Genomic DNA, 25,712 nt, shown 5'->3' on the forward strand with positions numbered 1-25,712 from the left:
TCAGTTACTCAAATTATTCAAGAGCTTAAACTTTTCCAGTATTGGTATTTTGGGAAATATTATTCAGAAATAGGAAACGACTAAATTGACTTAGGATTCAGTAACTAAACATAAACTCACAATTTTGCAATAGTTTGTCCCAGGATCGATGTCATAAATCAAACTGGGAGCAACCAACCAGGGAGCATCTTTAAAGCTACTTAAAAAATGTCTTGAAGAATAAGTACTATTGTACTAATATCTAATCTAAATTAGTAACTGAAATGAGTTTGAGTTTAATCCCGGAACGTCATCATCATCACCCCATGTTCGTCCACCCGGTCATAGGCCTCCTAAATTTCATGCCATCAAGAGCAAAAAAATCGAGCTGAACCCAAAAAATTAATCTCGCCCTCCTCCATCTATGCCCTGATCATGAACAAGATAAATATTTAACATACTTACCTGAACTCATACCTTGTGTATTTATACGTGGCCTGGCCTCAAGCAAGGATTCACTTAGACCCATCCAAGATACATTCGGGGTTTGTGCAAATGACCCAGAGGCACATAACATTATTTAAGGATACATGATATGCGCAAATAACTTTGATGTTATTCACGGTATCCGGAGAATCTCTTCCGAGAGGGGATTTTGTAATGTGCCTTTTATTCAAATAACACGGCGCATTATTATTTGCATGTGTGCGCATGCTCGTACAGTTGGCGTTAAGATTAACTATACTCTTTTGCGATTCTTGTATCTGTTTATTTATTATATATTCGTTGGAGTAGGATCTTATCTGATATTATTGATTCTGTTTGCCCTACTTGGGCATATCACGTTTAATGGCAGTTTCAAAAATCTTATATTTTATGAATTTCCTACCACATTACGAGTTAACTTCATTTTAATTTTAAAGGCCTTTCCATTACCTTAAACAAGCCTTAAAAAATTGAGAAACATTTCACTGACAAAAATTACAAAAAGGACAAATTAATTAAATTGACCGGTTTTAAATAATTTACTCAAGAGGAAACTAAATGTAATTGTGTCTATGAGCAAAAATACTTGAGTAAACGATCCTCAGAGCGTAATGGAATTAATAGTGGAGGAAAAATACTTACTCCAACGGGTAAGAAAATGTAAACGCTACCTACTTTGACGAGGAACAAAAGTTACATTTGGGAAATCACTGCTAATGCTTAAGAACATCCCTGACGTAAACTCAACAGAAGAATGAAATTCGTTGGAGCATCTTGCCAGCAATGATGTGGCAGAAAAAGGGACGCCGCTCTACTGGGTGTAATGCGCTGTCTTGTTTCCACAAAAGCAAAAATATTACTTTAAAACATTCCGGTAGATATGTGCAGTATCCTTATTTCTTTCCTTACTGAAAGCAAAGAGCCTTTCTTACTTCAATTAAAAGGGTTCGTAAAAACGCCATTTTCTTCTAACGAAAAAGTAACATGGACTTGTTAAAGAGATTATAAAATTGGGGAAAATTTTCAACGGGATTTGAATATAAATGTGTAATGAAATCTATTGCTTTAAATAATTTACTGATTTTTTTACTTATTTTAGAAAATAGAGATGACATTCCTTAAGACTTCTCAATCGTAAGGGGTATGTTAAGAATATTTTAGCAATTTATTTGATCTAAATTGCCTAAGTAATCCCCATTTTGTAACAAGAGCAAACCATTAACTAAGTTTATATTTCCCCAAAAGCTTTCTTTATCTCAAATTAGCCGTCTACATTTTTCATTTACGAATTCACGTCAATCCCGAGGGAGATGTAGATTTTTACTTTTATCTTTATGTTCTCATTGTCCTAAGCCGATAGATACCAATCGTGAATCCTCGAAAAATTGCCGAGCAAAAACTCAGAAAACATCACTTTAAAAAAATATCATCAAAGAGGTTTTATATTATTAAGTTTAAAACTTCTCCTGTTCCTATTAAATGACAATATCCTTGTTGAACATAATACTAATATCAGAATACTAAAACAAAGGACTACTATTCACCTGGGACACAAACTAGGTAAGCCTACTACACGTATTAAGTGGGACATTACTTTTTATCTCAGGTCGGACTAACATGTGACACCTGACGATCAAAGAGCCAGCTCGCATGGCGCCCGAGGGATCCATCCGCTCGGAATTACTTTCAACCTTCAAGAATAATTAATTTTGCTGATGTTCTACGCATGTGCTGAAAAGTATATGCGGGGTTATTAAGGATTTTGATCAAGGTTGTTTAACTGAACTACCCATTGAGACAAAGTTTGGACTTAAAAAAATCTGCTTGATTTTAGATTGAAATTCGTTTTCGAAAATCTGTTTTCGAAATGAAATTTTTGCTCAGGTTACTTTAGCCCACAGCTAGACTACTGATGGACATTTAAGTCCTCAGATATCAGAATCTAATCAGACCTAGATTCTTACAATAGGATTATGGGACACAACAAATGGTGTGGTAAATGATGATGGAATTATATTTCACATTTGTAGGATTATTTATACAAAAATATTTCAATACCGTGAACCCTGTCAGTTGGTTATGTAGAGATATTATGAATGGGCCGGAAGTATGATATATTCCGATACAACCTTTTCCATAAAAAGACTTTCCGTCTCAAAAGAATTTCTATGTCGTATAAGGGGTAGCTTCCATAATGCTGATATTTTCTTTCTTTTCAGAATATAGTAATATGTTATGTGTACGCTCATTATTTGTTGCTTATCTCTTCATATTTTTTTAAACTCGGAAGATTTTTTAAACATAATATAGATAGACATAATAATAATGTTAATTACACAGTTTTCTGATACATGAGCCAGTTAATTTAGATCAACAAAAACTATTCTATGTTCATTACCTGTATTTTAGCGTGTTTATTACCAGAACAGTGTAGGTGTACTAGCCAGCGACGTTTTTTTTTCATGTCAAATAAGAGCCGCATTTACATAGGTATGATTTATAGAAAAAAAAGATATCTGTTTTACTGTACCCTCACAAAATTAAGCATATTAAAATTATTAGGCGCTTCCAGTGGTATTCACAAATTCTAGACATACAACAAGCAAAGTAATGACGTCACTTGCAAATGATTATCATCCAGCACCTCGCCATCACACCATGTTGCATGATTAGATTTGCATAGACATGCAGGCAAAACAATTCGGAGCGATGTACGGGCATGGCCACGGAAACACGGCGCACTTATGCGTGCTTTTGTGACGTCGGTTACAGCACACGATTTGCAAATTACTATCACATGGGTATAGGGGAATTTTTCATAATTCTAGTGGTGATTCCCTATATATGTACATGTAGATAGTGAAATAGAAATGGGTGTTTGAGGATGATGAGAAATTTGTTCATTTGTATTGATAGGTTTTTGAATCAGATTACATATATGAAAGATTTTTAAAATATAAGGACACAGGGATTGAATTCCTTTTTGCGGGAGTCAGTGATTTTTTTTTTAAATACTTTTCCATTCTTACTTTTTTCAGTTTTAATTTCTAACAGATGCATGTTTTCGTCTAGGCGCTATTATTTTTATAGAACGATTCACCCACCCTTACATGAATGGAAGTCTGGTGAGAACTCGAGAATCCAAAAAGCAAAGACAAAAATCAATACCATTTAACGTTTAAGCTGGATATGTCCCAAAAAGATTGATTGTCTTGAAATCCGTAACGAAATTAATCAGAAAAAGGACATAGTAAGAGTAAGAAATATTCCGGATACAACCTACAGTTCCGGAGTGAACAAATTACACTTATTTATTTAATCATTTTATGTGGGTGATATCACTCGTCTTTCTAACTAAAAACTAGAGGGACAAAAACTCATTTTTCCCCCTCAGTAACATCACACAAGTGGATTCTTAATGAGTTCTTTGCAGTATATGCGAACACTAGGAAAAACAATGACTCATAATATGACGTCAAAAATCCAAGACACGTTTTCTATGACCTTGACCTACTTCAAACTTTAGAGGTCACCTTTCACTTCGAGGAAGCAAAAGGATGGCAAGTCCGTGAGTGCTTGTGCATACGAATTCGTAAAGTTAGGTTATACTTTGATTCCTTATATGGATATCGTTTTATAGAGTCGCTATTTGTTTTATATCGTACGGTTGGTATTTTATTTTCGCTACCGAAGAAATCCTGAATATTCCTTGTTTTACTAAAGGTTGTAATTTTTTTGTTTATATAAACATTATTCACAATGTACGAGTATTTACAATGAAAGGTATTAAGATTCACAAAGGCGTGTCTTTATCTAAACTAAAATATTTTTTTCCTTATCACCAGATTACTTCGCATTCATTGGGATTGCCCGACTAGTTTTAGACCTAACCAGAGTCCTCCTTCGCCACAAGAAAGTTAGAAAAATGATTCTATGTTTACTCCTAGAATGGAGTAAACAGTCTAGCTCTGAATTACTGATATGGCTGAACCTAGAATATTTTTCGTCAAGTTATGCTATAAAGCTGTCCTTTTTATAAAGTTAATTATGTATTTTCGTGCAACTAGCAATATAACCCATATTTGCAAATAAATGCATCTACTTAAATAAAACCTGTGTTATAAACCCAAAATGGTACACTTAGTTGACCTTTTACCACTAGTTATACTGGCACTAAAACAACTACAGGTTATGTGGTACAAGTAATATAAATACATTCTTATGTATAAGTTTCATATAACATTACCGCCCCCGTACCATGAGCACAAAACACCTGATAGTTGTTGCTCCTTTAAGCTAGATGGCGCTGTAAGCTGAGCGTAGCGGCATCTCACTCTATATACGGTATATGCATCCAGGTTTAAGAGATGGGTGCTCTGTACATAATAAACATAATCTATAGACCTAAACACGTTTGTAAATGAATATTGGGTAGCCAGGTAGTTATTACTAGGCTGTATTTGCCCCGCGGGCGCACTAAACCCTTAACTTCATTTCGTGGTTATTGGCCCCATAAATTCGCTCAATTTAGTTATGACGTCAATAAATGGAAATTTGTATTTTGTAATTAACTCTGGCTATATTGGTATTGTAACTTGGGAGCTATTTAGAATTTTGACCGTTACTTAAGAAACCTTATGAAGTTTTCATTGTTATAGTAAAAGAGCTAGAATTTAATAAACGAAAGCTTATCTAATTTAATATTTTTACTTTAATTTCCTGTTTTGATCAATAGTTTAGAAATAATTTGTGATCAGACAATAACGTATTGTTCGCAAAGCAAAGCAAAGCGTTACAATAACCAACGCCATCACAATCTTGTTACACGGAAAAACAGTATCCATATTAAGATGAAGCACACATTGACACACCAAAATTTACCCATTATGTAAAGTACGAGCCCTTCCAAAAATAATTCCAGACCCCGTACTATAACTCTACAAGTACAACTTGAGTTATTGTAGGAACGAGATACCACACTACATTACACGTAGCCGCGTCTTACTTCCACAACGACAACCGTCCTGCATTATGACCTTAATCAAAAGATTTTCGAAAATGTTCTGGTATACAAATTGTTTTATCAAAACCAAATTGAATCAAGTAACTTGGTCATGTTGAGCTTTTCCCTCTGAATTCTTTATTATCATCCCGTTTTACAACTTTTGTTAAATCCTGATTATTTATTACCCAGACTTAGTGTTCATAGCATCCATATTTAAAACGTAGTTAAGTAATTTGTCTGACAGCAAATTAAATAATAATATTTCATAATTCATGGCTGCCACTATTTTGTTTATAAGCATTATAGATAGCAATAATGTTTTTTTTTTATGTCCGTCAATCAATTCTACGAATAGTAGATTCGTATTATTTTCTTTGCCCCTAACACATCAATCTCATCTTACTAACTGAGTCTAAGATTGCATTCTTCATGCACCAACTGCGCGCTTACGCCGTCAATAATGGTGGCAGGTGGGTCGCTTCCAGGTGTTATATCAGCCTCCTCACCTCAAACTGGAACTCGCACCATATTTGCACTATTCGTCGTAGGGCCTATTATCGAGCGACATTATAGGTTGGGACGATCTCAGGCGAGACTAGAAACGGGACTACTATTGTTAAAATTAAGGCCCAATTTATCTTTATATCTAAATGATAGGCTAAAACTATCAATACTTATACCTAGTCTCATCCGCGCTTCGCTTCCACATCGTCAACATACTTAGTAAGCTAGCAGTAAATTATGAAATTAACGTTCACATATACGTAACCGTAGGGGATTATTCAGCTTCAGCCGGACCCATATTTGAGTTAAGCCAACGTGAACAGAGGCCAATAGCGTAGCCGTGTGTACAAAATTTACATACTCACGAGCGAAGTTAGTGCAATTCTCAAAGTATCTAAAGTGGTTTAGGGAAACATCAATTGCATTTTCCCGTTATAACAATCGATTGATCCATTTTTTTATTTCTTTTATAACTACGACTTATAAAACCAGTAACTACTTCAATATACTAAACAAAAGTTTAAATTTGCTGGGCTTTATCAAACTGTTTGTAATTTGTATTAAATATTTGAACACTTTATTTAGTTTTCTAGGTCCTTCGGTAAGATTTTTCTTTAACCAGAAGGCGAATACCATACTTAAGCCAACGTAGTCCCAATACACAACAATGTTCTACCTTATATCTACATTCTCTACGTTCATAACGGGTCCATATCTTGAACGAGCTCTTTTTAATCCCATCTGTATCTGTATTTAGTTTAAAACAAGTTCGAAGTTAATGATTAAAACTAGCTCATATACTTGGAAGTTAGTTCTCTACGTGCTGCGAGTAGCAACAGATGGTGCGTATGGTTTCAGAGTTCCGTAAGAACAAACTATAATATTCAAACTTCACATAGTCCTACGAATGATTTTGTAAACGGCATTGTGTTTCTATTGGGTTGATGACAATTTCAATCGTTTCGGCCTAGAATTCTGCATTGAGAACTGTTATTGGAAGGTTTGATTAACTTGTTGTGAGTTGCACAAATAAGTACAGGTGGTTCTGGGTACGTGGAATGATAGCACATTTATCATAAAACGAAATACAAAAAAAAAGCTAATGACGTTTTTAGGATGATTCTTCAAGAAATACCTGTCGGTTTGAGGTGATCGTCTGTAAAATATATTAAACAAAAGAGGCTACAACATACGTAAGCACGTTGCTAGCAACTAGGGAACCCCATGCTCCAAATCATTTTAAACTTACCTAGTTCGTTCAAATATGGCCGACTTAATTTACTGAAATATATTTTTTAATCAACCTTCACTTGTTATAAAAGTTGCTAAGTTACGAATATAACTACCGTATCGTTTAAATTTTGTCTTACATCGCCTCATCATGGATGAGTGTTATGTTTTGATCTAGTCCCGGTTTTGGCGGTTTTTATCTATGAGTTTCAATAACATATAACCAATTTTTGCCCATTAAGTCGACCCCTTTCAGACCATAAATAAATCAGGACTCAGTACAAGCCGCCCAGAGTATTAGTCATTTTTTTTAAACTTAGCACAATAAGAAAATTAATCCCGGAAAATTAATTGTGGAATTTCACGAACATCACAAGACACAGGCACAAGGAGGCTCAAAACAAGCAAACGCGTATGACTACCGCTACACTTTGCTCCTAGTGGGCTCCTAGCGTGGTGACCATTCCACTTGGATATCCAAACACAAATATAAAGCCTACTATAAAAAACTTACTATAATAAAGGTCGTGCATTGTGGTCTCATTGACCGTATAAAGCGAAGACGTGAACGTTTGTATCTATAAGATCTATAATAAGATCATGATACAGCGTTGAAAGTGACGTGGTAGGCAGCATAACACATATGAATAAACCCTGCCTTTCACAAGCAATGGTGGTTACCTCTGCGAATGGTGGTTTAGTTTGAAATTAATATTGTAAGTTATTGGTTTATTCGGCTCATCGTTTATCATTGTCGATCTTCTGTTGAGTCAGAGTATTAATATTGTGAACAGTTGTAGGTATTATTAATATTTGAGGTTTACCTCACAGAGCGTACCTATAGTTTTAACTTTAATTAATGGAGATTGGCTGTCGACTCAAGTTTCCTTTTCTCGTGTTAGCATCTTTAAAATAAAGCCAAATCAACTGCCTTGTCGTGTTTAAGTATTAGTTAAGTTTAAGATAAGTGGATAGTTTATTTTTAATAAATGCGGGCAAGTTCTGAACCCAAAGTAAGGTGCTTAAGCACTTGTGTTATGGAATTCAGATACAACGAAGGAACCAAAACACCCAGACCCGAGACAGTGTAGAAATGGGATTTTAAACATTGACCCGACTGGGAATCGAACCCGGGACCTCAGAGCTAGCAACAACCTAGAAACTGGTGCATACGCCACTTCGACCACGGAGGTCGTATAATAGGTAGTTTATCGTTTAATATAGTAATTGCTTCTGCTGACATCACAAAATCCTCATTCTTCCTTCTCCAGACCGTCCGGTAGAGCAGTCAAGGCAGAGCCTATTCTAACAAAATAGATATTTGAAAACACTCGATTTATTTTAGGCAGGACTTTCAAACATACATTCTCTTTGATCTACATTACTCATCACTTCATCTTTCATCACTAATCAATAAACAAATTCGACACTTTACATAAATATACTATATCAGACTATAACTATTAAATAGTCCGACAACCCCAAAGGGAATATCCGACAACTATTTAATACTAATATACATGACAAGCATGCTGGCATACGTAATGACGCGTAATTGATACGACAATGACATTAATTTATGATAAATTAAATTAAGTGACCATTACTCAATATGACAACGAGTTTACGATATTAAATCAGAGTTAAGTGGTGCATACGTGAGAATAATTTTAGTCAAGCTATTGTTTACAGGCAACAAAAATGGTCAAGGGAGAACAAGCAACAGGAATAAAAAAAGATTTATCTGCTGAAAATTCACAATTGCCCTAACAATCACTACGCATCTCACCCCTATATATTTTTCAATGCCTTTGTAAAGCTGTCGGGTATTGTATGGTCTTATTTTCCAAAATTATCATCCAACTAATAAATAGGTCATATTCAATCAAAAGTAAAAAAACCCAATAAAATTAACAAATAATTGAAACATTCCATATTTTTTACACATGTCATGTTCTCCTCAAAGACACGTGTAAAAGATCCAATAGTCTTTCTTGGAATATGAAATGGATCGAAAAACAAATATGAAGTCACAAAATTTATAAGCCGCTGTACACACGTAGGAATACTTGGAATAAAAAACTGATAAAAGATAAAAGATTTTACTTGAACTTGATGATAAAAGGGAACTTTCACGTTCTCTACGGGACTGTACGGAACTTTGAAATTTGATTTAATACTTTTGGCTTTATATATTCACTGGTTTCTGGCCTCGAGTTTGCTTGCTAAGATTTTGGTTCTTAATAAAAACTAGCATATCTTAACATACCAAAAATTTAAGCGAGTTTCACGAAAATCGATTCAACGATTTGTTAGTGAAAGCTTTACAGGTAAATTTACCGTTGTCTTGAGAAAAAGCGATCGTTTGGAGACGAAGACTGTCTTGGAGCTTAGATGTTAAATGTTAGATCCCACAGCTGAGAACAGGCCTCATCCCATGTACCTATAGAAGTTTTCAGCAGTTGTCACCAGGCCGATCAGATGGGCAGTTTCCTCTCTAAGTTTCCTTTACCTTCATTGGAATCTTAGAACAAAAATGAAAGTGCGTCAGTAAGTAACTCACATTGGTACTTACCTGTATTAGGATGGAACCAGCTCCTCGCCTATAAAAAGCCCTACATATCCACAACTTGAGTCTTAACCAACATACTTTTCAGTTAAGCCATAAAAGTGTAACAAGCACACAAATTCCGCATCCGTTCATTTATTTTGCTTCCGTGGTTTTACTTGTCTTAAATTGTAACGTATGTTAAAGCTAGGTTCAACATTCACCATTCACCGTATTATTACAGTCTTTAGTTTGTACTATGTAGATGTTATTTTTAGATTAAATAAAGCAAGGTCTAGACTGAAAACTATTTTTTCGTGTTTAAGACAGCCTGAAAAACTAGGCCTTTAGGTTAGTCCGGGGTTCGTTTACCATAACAATTTTGTTTGAAAAGAATTACAAAAAATAAAGTAACACTTTCATTACTAGCTTTATCAGAAACGTATTTTTAAGTAGTCTTTTTCTAGGCACTTTAAAATGTTACAATAATGGAAAATATAAGCCGTTTCAAAATCATTTTTTCTTGGATCCAGCAAGTAGTAGCATATTTCTCACATAATATTATATTTACGTTTCAGTATTTATATTTCGTATCAGCTGGTTGATATGTAAAGTAACAAAATTATAAAAACCAACATGATAAAACAAGTGATTATCCAATCATGGAAGGAAGAAAGCTAGTAAAAGATTTTTCGATAGCTGACACTAAAATGTTATTTGCAGTAGACCTGTTGAAAACTTGGATCATACATTTCCAAATGAAAAGACGAAGTAGAAATCCTCAAGTAGGTACAATAACAAAAATTAATTAAGTAAGGTAATTTCTGGAAAAGGACTTTATTTTTATAACGTAGTTCATACGTATTATGGTTTAATTTTAAATATCCTTATTTTGTTCCGAGATTCATTCGAAGAATAGGATAGAGACAGGCTTTTTTATTGCGCGTAATATTAAATTTATAAAATTGGTACTTATTTATTTTTATCCTGGACGTAATTATCTATTTACAAAGGAAAATAAAAAAACAAATAATTCTATGTATATTTTGACAATATTACTTTGGCAACATTTGTTTTTTCGGAACTTTTTTAGTCTGACAGCTCCCAAGTCCCCGCGGTATTTCGTCGACTTGTATTGAAGTTTTTAACTTCTCATCCTGAAACAAACAAATTATAGCGTAAGTTAAACCAGCAAAAACCGAATTTTATAAGGAGGTAATGAAAATTCAATGCCACGCATCGGCCAAACGCAGGAGACGTTGTTTGGCTGTTAATTAGAGATTAAAAAGAGTCTGACACTACCCACTTCGTCCCCAAGGGAGACGCCCCCCCCCCCGCATAACCAAAAATCCAGGTGATCCCATAAAGTTATTCCGTGAATAGAAGGAGATATAAGTAGTTGTAGCAGTTCTTGAGAACAAAAAACTACTACGGAATTACTTCTTAGGAATTTAGATTCTTTTCATAGTAAAACTCTAATACCACCGATATGTGACATTGCTTCCACAGGTCATAGCATCGTAAAAGTCGCAAAATAAACACATAAGTTTCCAAGACCGTTTTCATCATTTAATATTCTTTGTGTTTATACACGGCGGTTACCCGGTACCAACCATCAAATTAATTATTTACATGGCTTATGGAACCCGCTAACTTAAAAGTAAGGGCTTAATACAAGGTAAATTTCAAAGGTTAAGGGTTAGTCTTGAAAGAATTGATTCCTTCCTTATTGGACTCCATCTATTATAAAAGTTTTCCTCTTTGACAGTTTACAAGATAACATTCCCTTTCAGCGTAATTAGTTGTAAAACAAATGGAGAGTAAATGGACCGTAGAATAAAATAGAACATTGCTTTGGAGTTTGCCAACGAGCTGTGGAACGCAGCATTTGTCTTATATTACATTACTTACACAAGATCGGATCGTGAAGACCACGCTCCAAAACTGAGATTGCTGCTAAAAAAACTGCCAGGCTGAAGTGGGATTACAGTGTCAAGTCAGCTGCATGGAGTGACCGCTAGACAAAGCTCACACGATGGGAACCAGCGGATGGACTGGTTGCCATGGTCGGTCCAAAAAGTGGTGACAGGATAATCTGAAGGCAGGGGATAATTTCAAGTGGATTAGTATAGAAAGTTGTGATAGGATTTTGAGGAACCCTTTGCGCAACCGTGGGTCACACACCGGGTTAGATAATTGTTCAAAGGAGGACTGTGGTATGTCTCGGTTTTTGTACTTGTAGGTCAGTGAGATTGGACCAAAACAAGCTGGAGTAAAATTAAGGTTAGACAATAAAAGGGAACACAGCTTATTGTTCAATCTTTTAAATATTTAATGAAGCGATAAAAAAACTAGATAGAAGATGAATATTGTTCTGGTATTCTGGTTTTGGTTCTGGATATAAGGATAGAATAAAGTCGGCGTTATTAAAAGTACCTTTGTAATGCTTTACTCTTTAGCGTAGTGTGACATTGTCCGTATAAGTGATGACTCACATACAGTGTAATGTATAATGAAACAGAATCCTCATGTCCGTCATCACGTGATAAATAAATGATCTACGTAGTCGTAGTTACCTCGGGGTATCGAGCGCCGTTCCGTTCGGCCTCACACCGATGCATTGAGTTTTCATTTTTAATCATCGACATCAGCCAAGCGTGAACTTTATTCAGTTACGAAACCACTTCAAGAAAGTTGATTTGGACCCGCAGAAATAACACGTCACGTTGGATACTGTATCAATGCAAAAAGTCTTTTGAAAAAGCTCAGAAGTTATAAAACTCGGAAATAAGCTGTCTTATGAATAACATCACTTCTAATTCATCCAATCAAATTGAATCCATAGAAGCGAAATGAAATTTAAGTACACCATACAATCACAGTATACCTTCTATAGAAGAAAAAATAAAACCCTCTTTAAGGCACAGTCGGTAAAATAATCAGGGGGCTTTTTATAAAATGATGACTCACGCATATTTACCGGGAAAAATACCTAAAGAGAAAATTTTACATATGGTTCCGATCATTATTTCGAATATCTTTTTATTACCAGATCTTAAAACCATTGGGTCTAACCGCTACCATTAATATTGATATCAGAGCAAACTTATTACCATGAATTAATCATTAATTAATATATACTTACTCCATTTTCCCACGCTTCGTAGCTCCAGTATTCATACTGCAATCGATATACTTAACAGTATTATCATAGAATCAACGTATAATGAGTAGGGATGGGCCGACTATTCGCTTTGTTGACTATCCGGCCAGACGGCCCACTAATCGAAGGCTAGATCGCAAAAAAGAAGAAATCATAAAAATATATACATTGTTTAATTTCGTACTTATGTTAGAGAGTAAATTTTAAATATTCATATTAATTTGAGCCATATTGAGCCGTATTCAGAAATACCCATATTACAGTCCGTGCATATAACAATTTCGTCTCATTTGCTGTAAACAGCTACCTTTAGCTTTAATTTAACTAGTAATAAATTATGAGCTATTTTAAAAATACAAACACCTTTATGAAAAAAATAAACCTCCTTAGAACAACCCACTTTATCGCCAAAAATAAGGCCGAATATTCTCGGCCTCCCCGACTATTCGGCCCATCTCTAATTAATTTAACTTGTGTTCCGAACTCATTGAGAGGGGGTGTTATCTTTTGCGAGCGTTCCGAAACAGTTATTCCATCTTAATTATCACTTATGTTATCTCGGTTATAATGATCTTAGGGTTAATTGCTGTATCCAACTCGACTCAATTTTAGCTCAAATGAAACGCTTATGTTACAGAGAATGAATTTGTTTTGTTTGGATTATTATTCATTTTGTGTGATGGCAGCTTATTATTTATTTTTGCGTTATGACTTATGATTTTTAAACTTGCGTACATAATAATACAAAAGAACTGTAATTGAAAATGTAAAAAACTAGTTCTTCTAATACTTCACAAGTCTTAATTATAGTTTTTCAAAAAGTAGCGACACAGTCATCTAATACAAAAGAAACAAAAGCTGATGAGCATTTTTTTTAAAGTACCTTATTAAATGTAGATTTTTGCCAGTTTTTCAGCATAAGTTTCCTAAATACATTTTCATTATTTTAGTAGGGATCTAGTAGGGAGTTGATCTTAGTTAGATTTAAATATGCGTCCCATTTTGAAATATCATCATCATCGGCCTAGCCTTTTCCCAACTTTGTTGGGGTCGGCTACCAGTCAAACCGGTTTCAGCTAAGTAGGTACCAGTGTTTTACAAGGAGCGACTGCCTATCTGACCTCCTCAACCCAGTTACCTGGGCAACACGATACCCCTTGGTAAGCCTGGCCGTCAGACTTTTCAAGCTTCTGACTACCTGTAACGACTTTCAAAGATGTAGGAATAACAGCCGGGACCCACAATTTTAACGTGCCTTTCGAAACACGGAGGAACTCGTTATGACAAAGATGGTCACCCATCTAAGGACCAACCGCGTCAAGCATAGCTTAACCTGTGATCGAATCACTTATGCGGTTATAGCTTAGCCACGAGCATTTTGAAATAATTACGTCTTTATTTTGACAAACAGCTAAACCTAATATCTCTTTAAAGCTTCTATAATTTTCGTGTCTAGCTAATTTTAAATATTATAATGCTAAAAACTTTCCAGCAAAGCTTTTGTTTTCTAGCCCCAATACTTAATCTACGAACACAATTTTTTTGCTGACGGTAGTTTCTCACCAACACATTATAGTTAAAACTAAAAGCAAGTTAATTCATTATAATAATGACCAGCCGTTAAACGTTCACTGAACATTATTCTCATGGGGTACACCGACGTGGCAACGATAATGTTCCTGTTATATACCTACCTATGTAACGATATTAGTCTGTCATCATATTAATTAGAATTAATAATATGTACATTGTTTTTAATCCGTTTAAAAAAAGTAAAAATGGAACTTTATTACTGGTTCTTCGCTGTCCGTCTGACTATCTGCCTGTTCGTCCGTCTGTCGGTGCGTCCGTCTGTCTGTCCGTACGTCGCCAGGCTATATCAGAATAAACGAATAGCAAGACAATTGAAATACACAGATGTTGTATTCCTGCAGCACTTTTCCACACTATCACGTCATTTAATACTACAAGCACCTTTACTATAAACTCTCATAGTAAGACTCTTATTATCGTAAGAGCGAGAGGCTAAGTGCAACACAATGCCCCGTCTCACTTCATCATTGGCAACAGACTTGGTTAGCAGCTCACCGTACAGGTACAAGCATATATTGCAATTTCATATGCAACTTTTTATTTATTATGTCTGCCTCATGACACGACTAAATAGGATTGTCGCGTTGCCTTACTGGCTGGTGAATAGGTTTTAGGCTCGCCAACTTGTAACCTTACTGGAACACATAGGAAATGGTGTTCTATTCGTTCCCTTTGGGAAAGAGAATATTCTTTATTGTATACTATAAAAAGCAGTATACAGCATTAAAAATGTTTTTACAACATGCATATGTGTTTATATATGAATATATATTTCGATTTATGTCTGTCTGTCGGTTTGTTCCTAATAAAAAGGAACTTAGGCTACTATTATTTGAGAAAAATAAAGTAAGTGGTTTTCTGTTTAATTTCACGCCAACAAAGTCACGGGTACGGCTAGTCTTCAATAATACACTGTGCATACTATTAAAGATTCCTTTAGAGAAAATTACCCGCATTTCCATTCCATACTGCGACAATGACAGTGTTATTTATGCTTTATGTCAGCTCACAATATACCGCTGCAAGTTGATACTACATTTTATACTTTTAAAGTTAATACAACTCATTTTTGCGCAGGGCGCTATGTGTGGGTAACCCTTGTAAGTATACAGTACGTTGTGTAGCAATACAGCTTTCGTGTGTGTGTCGCTGTCACATTCAAAGCTGCTAAATCGCACGCACACATAGCGCCGCGCGCACAGATGAATTGAACTTACAATTGTAGAGAAAAGTCGGGCATGTTATATCGTAATTAACAGTTCAAGATCAATTATTGTGTTAATCACGCTTAATTGTAATTCAATGCTAAACAGATGCTTCAAGGTGATCTATGATAGACAATTATAGTAATTCTTGATAAATGGATTTCGGCACGGTATTCCATTCAAGATATAAATACGCCTTAGGAATCTCTTTTTTCTGACATTTTCTTTTAATCAGCATCAATCATGGTCTGTATTGCCTTCTTTCGAATTATCTATATCTAGCTTTACTGGACTTATCTGCTTATGAGATGTGCGTCTGACTGTCTACCTCTTGGGCCCCAGACACATTTCAAACCGACATATTATTGCAATTGTGAAAAAGCAATTGCATGATAAAAAGAATCACAGAGTGTCATAAAATGATGTCCGATTCTCAGATCTACCCAATAAGGACAAAAAATCATGAGAATTGGTCAAGCCGTTTCGGAGGAATTCAACTACGTACACCGTGTCACGAGAATTTTAATATTATTTTTATCTTCGTAGTATCATCGCGAATAATTTAATGTCAATTTACTGTCTATAATAAACAGTTCATTCATGTCATAAGTCAATCCACAGGCAGTCTATCAAACCAGCGTATCTGATTGCGCGAACATCTGTGTAAACATCACAGTCACAAGGATTAACTAGGACCCGTCAGTTTGCTTTTATAACCGAAATAAGCAGATTTATTTACATTGGCAATGTTGGAGCTATCTTAAAGCTCTTGAAAATTATCATAAACATTTTGAATTAATTGTTTGTTTCTTTATTGATTTCAAAAAAGCGGACGTTCTCAAGTCGACTGTTTATCTTTTTTTTATAAATTCAGGTCATTTGTTCCCATGAAAATTTTATCGATGTAAATCTCTAATAATGCCAATTTATTGGTATTAAAAGGAAAGTTTTTACCAAAAATATTGCTAGTATGAATCTGTCATAATTAATAGTGCCGTTCGTTCACCATAAGCACGACTATAGCTAAATAAATTAATATTTAACTAACGCTAAAATACAAACAATTAAGTAATGGATTGAGCTATAAAATTAGCCGAAACAGTTGCAAAATACGTAAACATTCTGATACCATTTCTAATCCAAACATGAATTTCGAATTGCAGTTTGAACTGTTTGATCAATCTTATTAACATTTAAAATCACATAACGAATTATTCTAATTAATTATTATAACTAACATTTATTAACCTATCTGTAAGTTTTGTCTACATTAAGTAAAAGGCAGAATTAGATAATTAATTAAACTACAATTTATCCAATACAACAGTTGCACGCTGTTTCTTTATAGGCTCAAACCAGTTTAGCCAATCCACAGTTTTACACTAGCTATCATGTACTTTAAGTACATAATGGGCTGTTTGTCAAGTCGTAACCACAGGAGCTGGTGTGTACAAGTAAAATCCATTTAGTATATTTATAGCGGTTTTAATAAAACTCGCGTTTTATATTGCGTAACAATGTTGCTTAGACATTTATAGACCACACAAGTTGGGTTTTAACTTCGGTGTTCATTTTCTTTGGGTTGTTATGTTTTACAATGTATTTGGTTATTGTTAGCTCCTGAATTATGTTAAAGTCAGACGTAGTAAGAAAATATTTAAGATTAATAAACAATTGAAAAAATAAGAATACACACTTTAATATTTTTGTCTAGAGTTCTACCTGCATCGACATCTAGTAAAAAGATAAACTGATATTCATATACCTCAGAGTTCTGATTTACACATACCATTGCTTTCTACAACCAGCTTGGGTATAAATGAAAAATCAATAGTTTGTCCATATTTTCACAACCCCTCCCCCCTCCAACCGCATATCTTGTAAATAGCTAAACCATATAAAAACCCAGACAGGGGTAATAATACAGTACCTTCACCATATATGTTTCTTTAACTGGTGTAACATACCGCGGGTTATTTTTGGCCGCAAATTGGATCCACGCAAGGGTTAAATCAACATTTGCCCTCGACTTACAATTGTTGATGTCGACTTCGAGTGTTTATCTTTGGGAATTTATGTTCTTCAGTATACGTGGGATGCAGACGACTTACTAAGTAAAAACCTAATAAGGGTTTTGGGAATCCTGTTGATCACTTCTATGCCAAAAAATCATGTGTTAAGGACGACTTTAAGCTACCTGGACCCTCGTAGATATCAAAATCAAAATAAAAATCAAAGTCATTCATTCAAATTACTCTACTAAGTAGCACTTTTTGAAGGTAAGATTACATTGGACAGCACCCAGTTTCGCCTACCCATCACTGCTTCCTAAGTGCTTTTTCTGTGAGAGAAGAAACGGCGCAACAACTCTCCCCGGCAGACTCCCCAGAATGTGACGAAATATTATGGCGAACTCCCACATATTTAAACACCCCCATTAAGTATGACAAGATGGTATTGTTCGTTCATGTTCTACGCCAAGCCACCATTCGATCTGAAAAAATATAAAAAATAATAGTTTAAAGACACGTCAAAAATCGAACTTTCTTAATTTTTTACTATAATGCGGAATAACTTACTGAAGACATTCCTTACTATGTATGCTAGGGACTATGAGTAAACTTTTATAGGTGTAGTGTTTCTGTTGAAGCTATAGCAAATGCTGAAAGCAAAGATAGGGGTTAAATACACTTATATTAATTATGTTAAGTGACAAAATGGGTACCCACACTCAAATTTCTACCCAATAGTTTTATTTTTTAAGCCTATTTGTACGGAAGCCTCAATGTGCGAATCCTGCTTCCATTTTAAGAAGATTTTTTTTATTGTTCCAACGTTAAAAGTCTCGTATAGATCGCATTACTTTTTGAATAAAACAGGATTATCTGAACAAACTCCAACGCTAATAAAAATGCAGAAACTTCTACGTACGATGTTCTTACCATATGTTTACTTACATATATTAATTTCTATCTGACTTCAGTCGTGTGGAATGATATTTTAAGCTCTTTGAAGTATCGAGAAAGGGCTCAGCTGATATTTCAATTCGATATTTATATAATGCTTTAAGGGTAACAGTTAAGTCAGAAGAAAAATATGTCCTAGACAACTTGATGTTATAAGTTTGATGTGATCCCACGGGAACGTATAAACGGGATAAAAACTATACTATATGTTAAACCTGGTTTTGTCTAAATCCGTTCACTGGTTTTTCGTAAAAGAGGAACAAACATCCATACATTCAAACTTTCGCGTTTATAAATATTAGAAGCAAGTTTTTTTGACTTCTAAATTTTCACAAGTCCCATTCTTGGGTTTACCAATATTATTACCCTTGCGGATACAGGTTTCCTCCATACATTTGTTGATCTTAAATCATAGGGTATCATTCATTTTGACTCGAAAAATAAATTTGTTATTAAAGTTGAAGCACACTTCATAAAAATAATGTCCTTATAAACATATGAAGCAGTTTCATTATAAATACTTAAACACTTAAAAACAAATACTAGTCAGTTTTTGTGAGACGTATAAAAACGTAATTAGTCATAGTGATGTCATACAGAATACCATCCCGGAACAAGCAAGCATATATGTCTAGTGTGGGTGTAATGTAAATATACAAGCTATGACCAATTTTGTAGTGCTTGATGTCAATCATAAAACTGGTGTCAAGATTTGATTCTAATATTATGATCTAATGAACACGTTTGAGATTGCTTTAAAAGAGGATTTATTCATTTTGATTCACCTGTCTATCTATAACAAAGATATTTTTGCTTCAAGTTTTAGCATTTAGTTGTTTTTTTCTGTATTATGCAAAAAGTGCTGCGTAGTGGATAATGTTTGCAAAATGGAAAAATTCTAACCTCGGACAGGCCTAGGGACTAGGAACAGGGCCTGGGATTATCTAGAATTTGATGTATGTTTATTGTATTATTTCTATTTAATTGCAAATCTGTTTAGACTTCTCTGAATCTATAATATATATATATATTTAGGTCTAGAATTCAGCTGAATACCACATTTTACAAACAAAATATAAAATACGCGACAACAAAGAACTACTAACCGTATAATTTCTACTTTTAAAAATACTAAAAACTTATTGTTAAAAACATACAGCTCAGCTCTTAATCCGTACTATGTTTTATTATTAAAAGTTCCAACGTACACTTAGGTTTTCGTCGAAATCATATGAGAGAAATACAATTAATTATTTATTTTTTCGAAACTACAGAGGCATAAAGAAAAACATTTGGTCTTTCGCCTGGTATTCCATGAACATCTAGGAGGTACAGGCAAGTACGAGTAACCAGTAACGACATACAAAACTGAACCTTGATGACTTCCCCAATATAACTAAATATATAAATACCACCACCTACTAAATACCTGTTTTAAATTGAGCAATAAGGTTGATTGTCCTTAAATTATGGTATTGTCTAGATCATATACTATTTTGTGATCGTCTGATCAATTTACTTAGCGTTCAGTAGACCTTATTTAGAAAAGTTGACCGGTAACTACCATAGCCAAAGGGATGCCCATTGCCCAGTAGTGAGCTATAAATTTAATAGCAATCACGATACTGAGAATGGTTATAATATGAAAATGGGTCCCTTTCCACAAAAAAACACGTCAAGGTCAAAAGAAAATACCAGTAAGCTAATTAAATCATATATTACATTCTCATTGTGAAGAAGAATAATTGATTACGTACCACATAACGTTATTGTTACGAAGATACAATAGTAATAATAGCTATCTCTTTCATACACACGTTAACACAGGTGATAAAAGCGAGAGAAGTAGTTCAATATTTTCTCTAGAGGATACTAGGCCATTAATAACCATGAACTACGGTGCATAATGTATAATAACTTTTATTTGCTTTTTTCTTGTTAATAGCAAGTAAAGAGTAATAGATTAGATTGTTTATTTATATTTTCCATTACCCTTATTCCAGTATTATATAGGTAATTTATAAGATAAGTTATCAAAACTGCCTTAAAAAGTAAAAATATAAAGATACGATAGTACCTACGAGCTGATTTTTAGAATAAAATCCACCATGTTCTTCTGTGTTAGGTTTACAGTTAATTTATTGTAATTATTTATGTACTTAGGCGCGAATAGTTTGGATAGAACCGGAATCTTAAATCATGAACTTATCGCCTCACGAAAGTAATAAGAAAACTGTTTGTTTAAATTATTTTGAACTAGTACAATAATTTGTACTAGTTTTGACTGAGGAGTGCAGCGATCTTACTCCAGCGTGTTTCGGCAAATAACAATAGAGCGACCCAAAAACCGATGGGTCCGATAAGGACAAAAATGCAATTGTCCTTCCGGAAACTATTCTATTGTTGAATAGCCTAGCAGGTAATAGTTCTAAATCTCACTATTAAAGTTTGTCAAAATTTCTTTATTTAAACAATATTTTATTCAACGTTTGTGGGCGTCCGTTTCTTCGCATTGAATCAGTCCTCAGGAGCTGACGTGTTTCCTGCATAATTATTGGTTGAGTTTTCTCAGCCTACCTTGAACCCAGTGGCTCTACCTCTAGACGATAGTCCAGTACTTGGCACTAAGTGTATATTAGGACATCTCAAAATTAATGACGAAGAATTTTTGACGCCTTTTTGCCATTGAAATTTTAAAGGAAAATAAAATCTGGAGACCAGCAACCCGCAGAGAGTAGCGTGGTGATCAATCCTCAAACCTTCGATATAAGGGAAGATTGAGCATGGGTGCAAAACCCTCTCAGCAAACTCCTCATGCAATGTCATTAACTTGCTGATATTATTTATTTTGTCATTGACTGCAATCCCACAATGAAGTCCAATTTAATGTCACCGTCCAAAATAACTTCCTGACTACTCCCATTGATATAAAGCACTAAAAATACCATACAATATATTTGTTACGCAAATAGTAGCACTCGCGATTCAATTCAATTTGGTTAAAGTAGAATATAGGCATACACGTGCAAAAACTCCAAAAAAAAAACACTTTCATTCAACGGAATAGTTATTTGAATTATGTGGGATTGGTCTAAAAGTCAATGAGATCAAAAAAGCGTTTCTACCAAAAAACCGGCTTCAACGTGTATAGGAAGATGAAATAACATACTCATAACTAAGAAATACTTAACATAATATACTGAATACAATAATGAATGATATCACTCCTAAAATGTGATACAACTCTTTTAAAAGCTCCCCTCAATGTCTAAGACATACCAACATAATATTCTCATCTCTATCGCACCTCTACTCTCGCGTAAGACTTCGACTGAAGTACAGCTCAAGGCATCTCCGATTCACAAGAAACGTAAAGCTTTTTGCATGTATGACAGTATTTTTTTCTCTAAAGTCATATTTTTATGAAAACAAATCTTTGAGATGAAATAAAATTTTAACACAATTTTGCCTAATGAATAGAGTGAAATTATGAAGCCATGCTTGCGACAAATCTAATTCTAATAAAACTTTTCGTGAAGTTTACGCAAGTTTTTCTTCGTAGGGTTATATTAAAGCGCTTCAATGTTTACGTATTACAAATAACTAGGTCATCTCAGTCTGAAACCTAGTCGGGATGCTAGACTCAGCGCTTCGTTGCATTGAGCCTAAGATCGAGCCTTGCAACGAATCCACTTTTTACATATTTTCTATTTTCTGGTTGACTTGTAATACAATCTAATTAGTTATATGTCTTATAAGCAACTTACAAGACAAAACCAATACATTTTGGGGTATAAGAGTAAAATCCCCAAAAAAAACTGTTATGATCGATGTAATGAGAATGCCAGAGGTCACTACAGGGTTTTCCTTATATTTTGTAGTATTTTCTCCCAAATAAATACCTATACTTTCTTAATTACATAGCTTTCACCACAAAAAGACAAAACATCCAAAAATCTTAAGATTTCCTCAAATCTTTCCATTGAAATTTCGCCACAAAGTATTTGTTACCGAAACTTACCTCTTGCCCAAATGTGTAGAATTTTTTCGCGAATTTTCATTGAGATATAAGCTGAAATCCTGAATCGCACTATCTAAGTTTTCGCGACGGGAAGTATATAATACAAGACCGTTCGTTCCTACATCGGGAGGTCCGTCTCTACAAGGGAAGCCGGCGGCGAGACGCGCGTCGAGCCGGCATCTCACTTTCATCCAAATCAATACTGCATGGTTCGGGATACCGGTACAAGACTAAAGCAATAAACAAATCACACTCAATTCGAAACCAATATGTATGTAAAAAGTCCCAGACCACAAAATTGACCTGAGTAGAGAATTCGTCCCCCCTCTTTTTGGAAAAAAATCTTCCTTCGCATTTATTTTTGGCCTATTAGATTTTTAGACAACTGAGTTACGTTTTGTCGATGTGGAATTACTCAAAAAACTTAATTTTATACAAATTATTGACAAATATAAAAATGCTAGACTGAGTTAACTCCTCCTGCCTCTTTTTGGCAAAATATTTATTTGGATGTTGATGTAAGTATTCTAAAAGGCTATCAGCCTCCTTTGTTTTACGCTTTTTTCCTCATTTTCGTTTGTATTGGACGGAATTAGATATTTAAGGAACTATAAGGATTTTTTATCCTGTTATTTATTGAGTACATTATTTATGAGAGGTCTTAGGATTATTGTTGGTAGCAGAATGTGGGTGGCTTTTTTAAACACTTGATTAATAGGCAGGGGCTGTAGATAATAAACATTGCGAACATTTAAATATACTTTGATTGTAATTTACGATTACATTTTTGAGATACTGTAAATTATAATTTCGAAAACAAAATAAATTTAATAAATAAAATCTAGGTAGAATCCTCTTTGCTTTCTTTTTCATATTACAATTTTAAATTATCATTTAATGTTTTTTTGCAGTCACATAAAAAATCACCATTCATTTAACCCCACGTCACTCTTTTTTCCAGTTAGAACACCACATCAATTTTCGAATAAGATTTCTCCTCATGAATTTGAACAACACCAGTCTAACAAGCAAATGCTTCAAACATCTACAAAATATTTATATCACAATAAATAATGCAAAATGATTAAATAATTCTCACGGAGTTTAAATTAGCATATTTAGATCTTAATGTATCCATATTGATGGTTACGGGCTGGGAGAGTTGTGCCCGGTTTTGTAGCTCATTACAATAATAAAGGATTTGGGTCGAAGGAGACGGACTGACACCCTCGGCACACCTAACAGGATTTGCATAATATTTGTTTCGTAAATTCTTAATAATTTCGGCAGTGTAAATATAGCAGAAGACTTTTGTAGAGGCCCTAATAAAAGTATTGATATTCGATTGATAAGGCTTATTTTGACGATGCGATACATTGCCGACTATGATATATCACTTCTGATACCACTGCCCTTATTCTGCTATTTACAATGGACGATGTATAAATGACAATTGGATTAAATTTTACACTTAAGCATTTTGCCAAGACAATAATTGGAAATTCATTATATTAACCGTGAGTGTTCCGCCCTGTACTGAATTTAGAATTATTGTTTAAAAATGCTTATAATATATGACAGGAAAGTTACTGATATGTTGTAATAAATATTTTTAAATTACACTTCTTAGTCACAAAAGATTAGAAATTATTTCAAAGCACTTCTGAGTCACAATTATGATAGTGATTAACAAAAACATATTTATGAACTCAAACTGTATTATCATTTCACTAGTTGTCAAATGTCAATTTCCCAGTTCTTGACACTTGACAGTTTCACAGTTTCCCAGGTAAATGATTGAGGTCGTATACTAAACTAGTAGACTTAGATTCTTCTAATATTTGCTATTTCGTACGTAATTCGTACTTACTGGATTTTGTTGTGGATTAAACTCTACTGTCGGTATTTTGCGATCATATAAGCGGAGTAAAAAAAAACAGTACATAAATAGTGAGTAATGATAATAATTTTAATAATAATGAATGGCAGAGAAACGATTCAAACAATTTCAGACACAACTGTTTTAAATAGAAAAGGTTAAACAAATATACAGAAATAACATTATCCAATGGACCCAGTACCAGTTGATTAATACAAACATTCACATCACCTCATCGTTGAGATAGATTAATTAATAAAATACAGATAAATTTAATGAAAACTTCTATTTTATGCAACAATTTATATGAAATTCAAATTTTCTTACCTGTGATCTATTTGCGGAATGGTCCATTTCAATTAACTTCAATCACTCAAGTGATAAGCGATATCGACTGTCAAACGCCTACGCAATTTAATGTCTTAATAAAATCCAAAGAGTTTGTTTTTGAACAAAATATTTACGTGCACGCACAAAATTGAAACAAAAAGCACTGGCTGATTGTATTTCCGTCACCAAATGTCATCAGAACGAATAAAAACAATAGTCATTATCATTCAAAATACGAACGGGAGAGAAAGATAACGCTTAGGAAGCTTAAAACAAAACAATTCAATTCTTCAAAAACTTGTTGCCAACTTATAAATGCATGCATTGCAAGCGCTAGTGTAGCTGTCATTTGGTTGAAAATTAACACTTCTTTGTATAAAACGTTAGTTCCGATTTCGACCACCTGCACTCTTTACGATTCGAACGAGTTTGCATTTTTAGACCTACCCTCAAGTCTTTTAATTTTTATTATTGATTACTTTTAATTTTAATAGATGTCACTGAGTATCTTAATACCATAATTTCCAACATTTTTTCGTTATTTAAGTAGGTTATTTAGTGCTTTTGTTAATCCGTCATTGTTTTAAAGATACCATTTCTCTATTGATTTGAAATTACAAACTAAGCTGTCGGGATTCATTCATTATTCAATCGAAGTATTAAAAAGTGTTCACACTCGCAATAGAAACTTTTTCCTTCTAGAATATAAATAGGTTAATTATTTTTGTTTTGTTGGGTGTCTCATTCTTCTCGGGAAGTCGCATTTAATGTGGCAAGAGATGACAATGTTTGATATTATCCCG

At 34.1% G+C, this 25,712-nt stretch overlaps 1 protein-coding gene and 1 long non-coding RNA gene across 2 annotated transcripts in view; one reads left to right on the forward strand and one right to left on the reverse strand.

Moving 5' to 3' along the window:
• Positions 1–25,712, forward strand: part of LOC113492131 (rap1 GTPase-activating protein 1) — a 276,804-nt gene that overhangs the window by 70,340 nt on the left and 180,752 nt on the right. The gene's annotated exons all lie outside the window — the stretch shown is intronic.
• Positions 17,680–25,139, reverse strand: LOC113492182. The gene is made up of 3 exons (XR_003400481.1): positions 24,907–25,139; positions 18,029–18,207; positions 17,680–17,776 (listed from the first exon to the last, which is right to left on the reverse strand). It is a non-coding gene; the product is annotated as an uncharacterized LOC113492182 (long non-coding RNA).

Source organism: Trichoplusia ni, chromosome 1 (genome assembly GCF_003590095.1).
Source record: "Trichoplusia ni isolate ovarian cell line Hi5 chromosome 1, tn1, whole genome shotgun sequence".
NCBI lineage: Eukaryota > Metazoa > Arthropoda > Insecta > Lepidoptera > Noctuidae > Trichoplusia > Trichoplusia ni.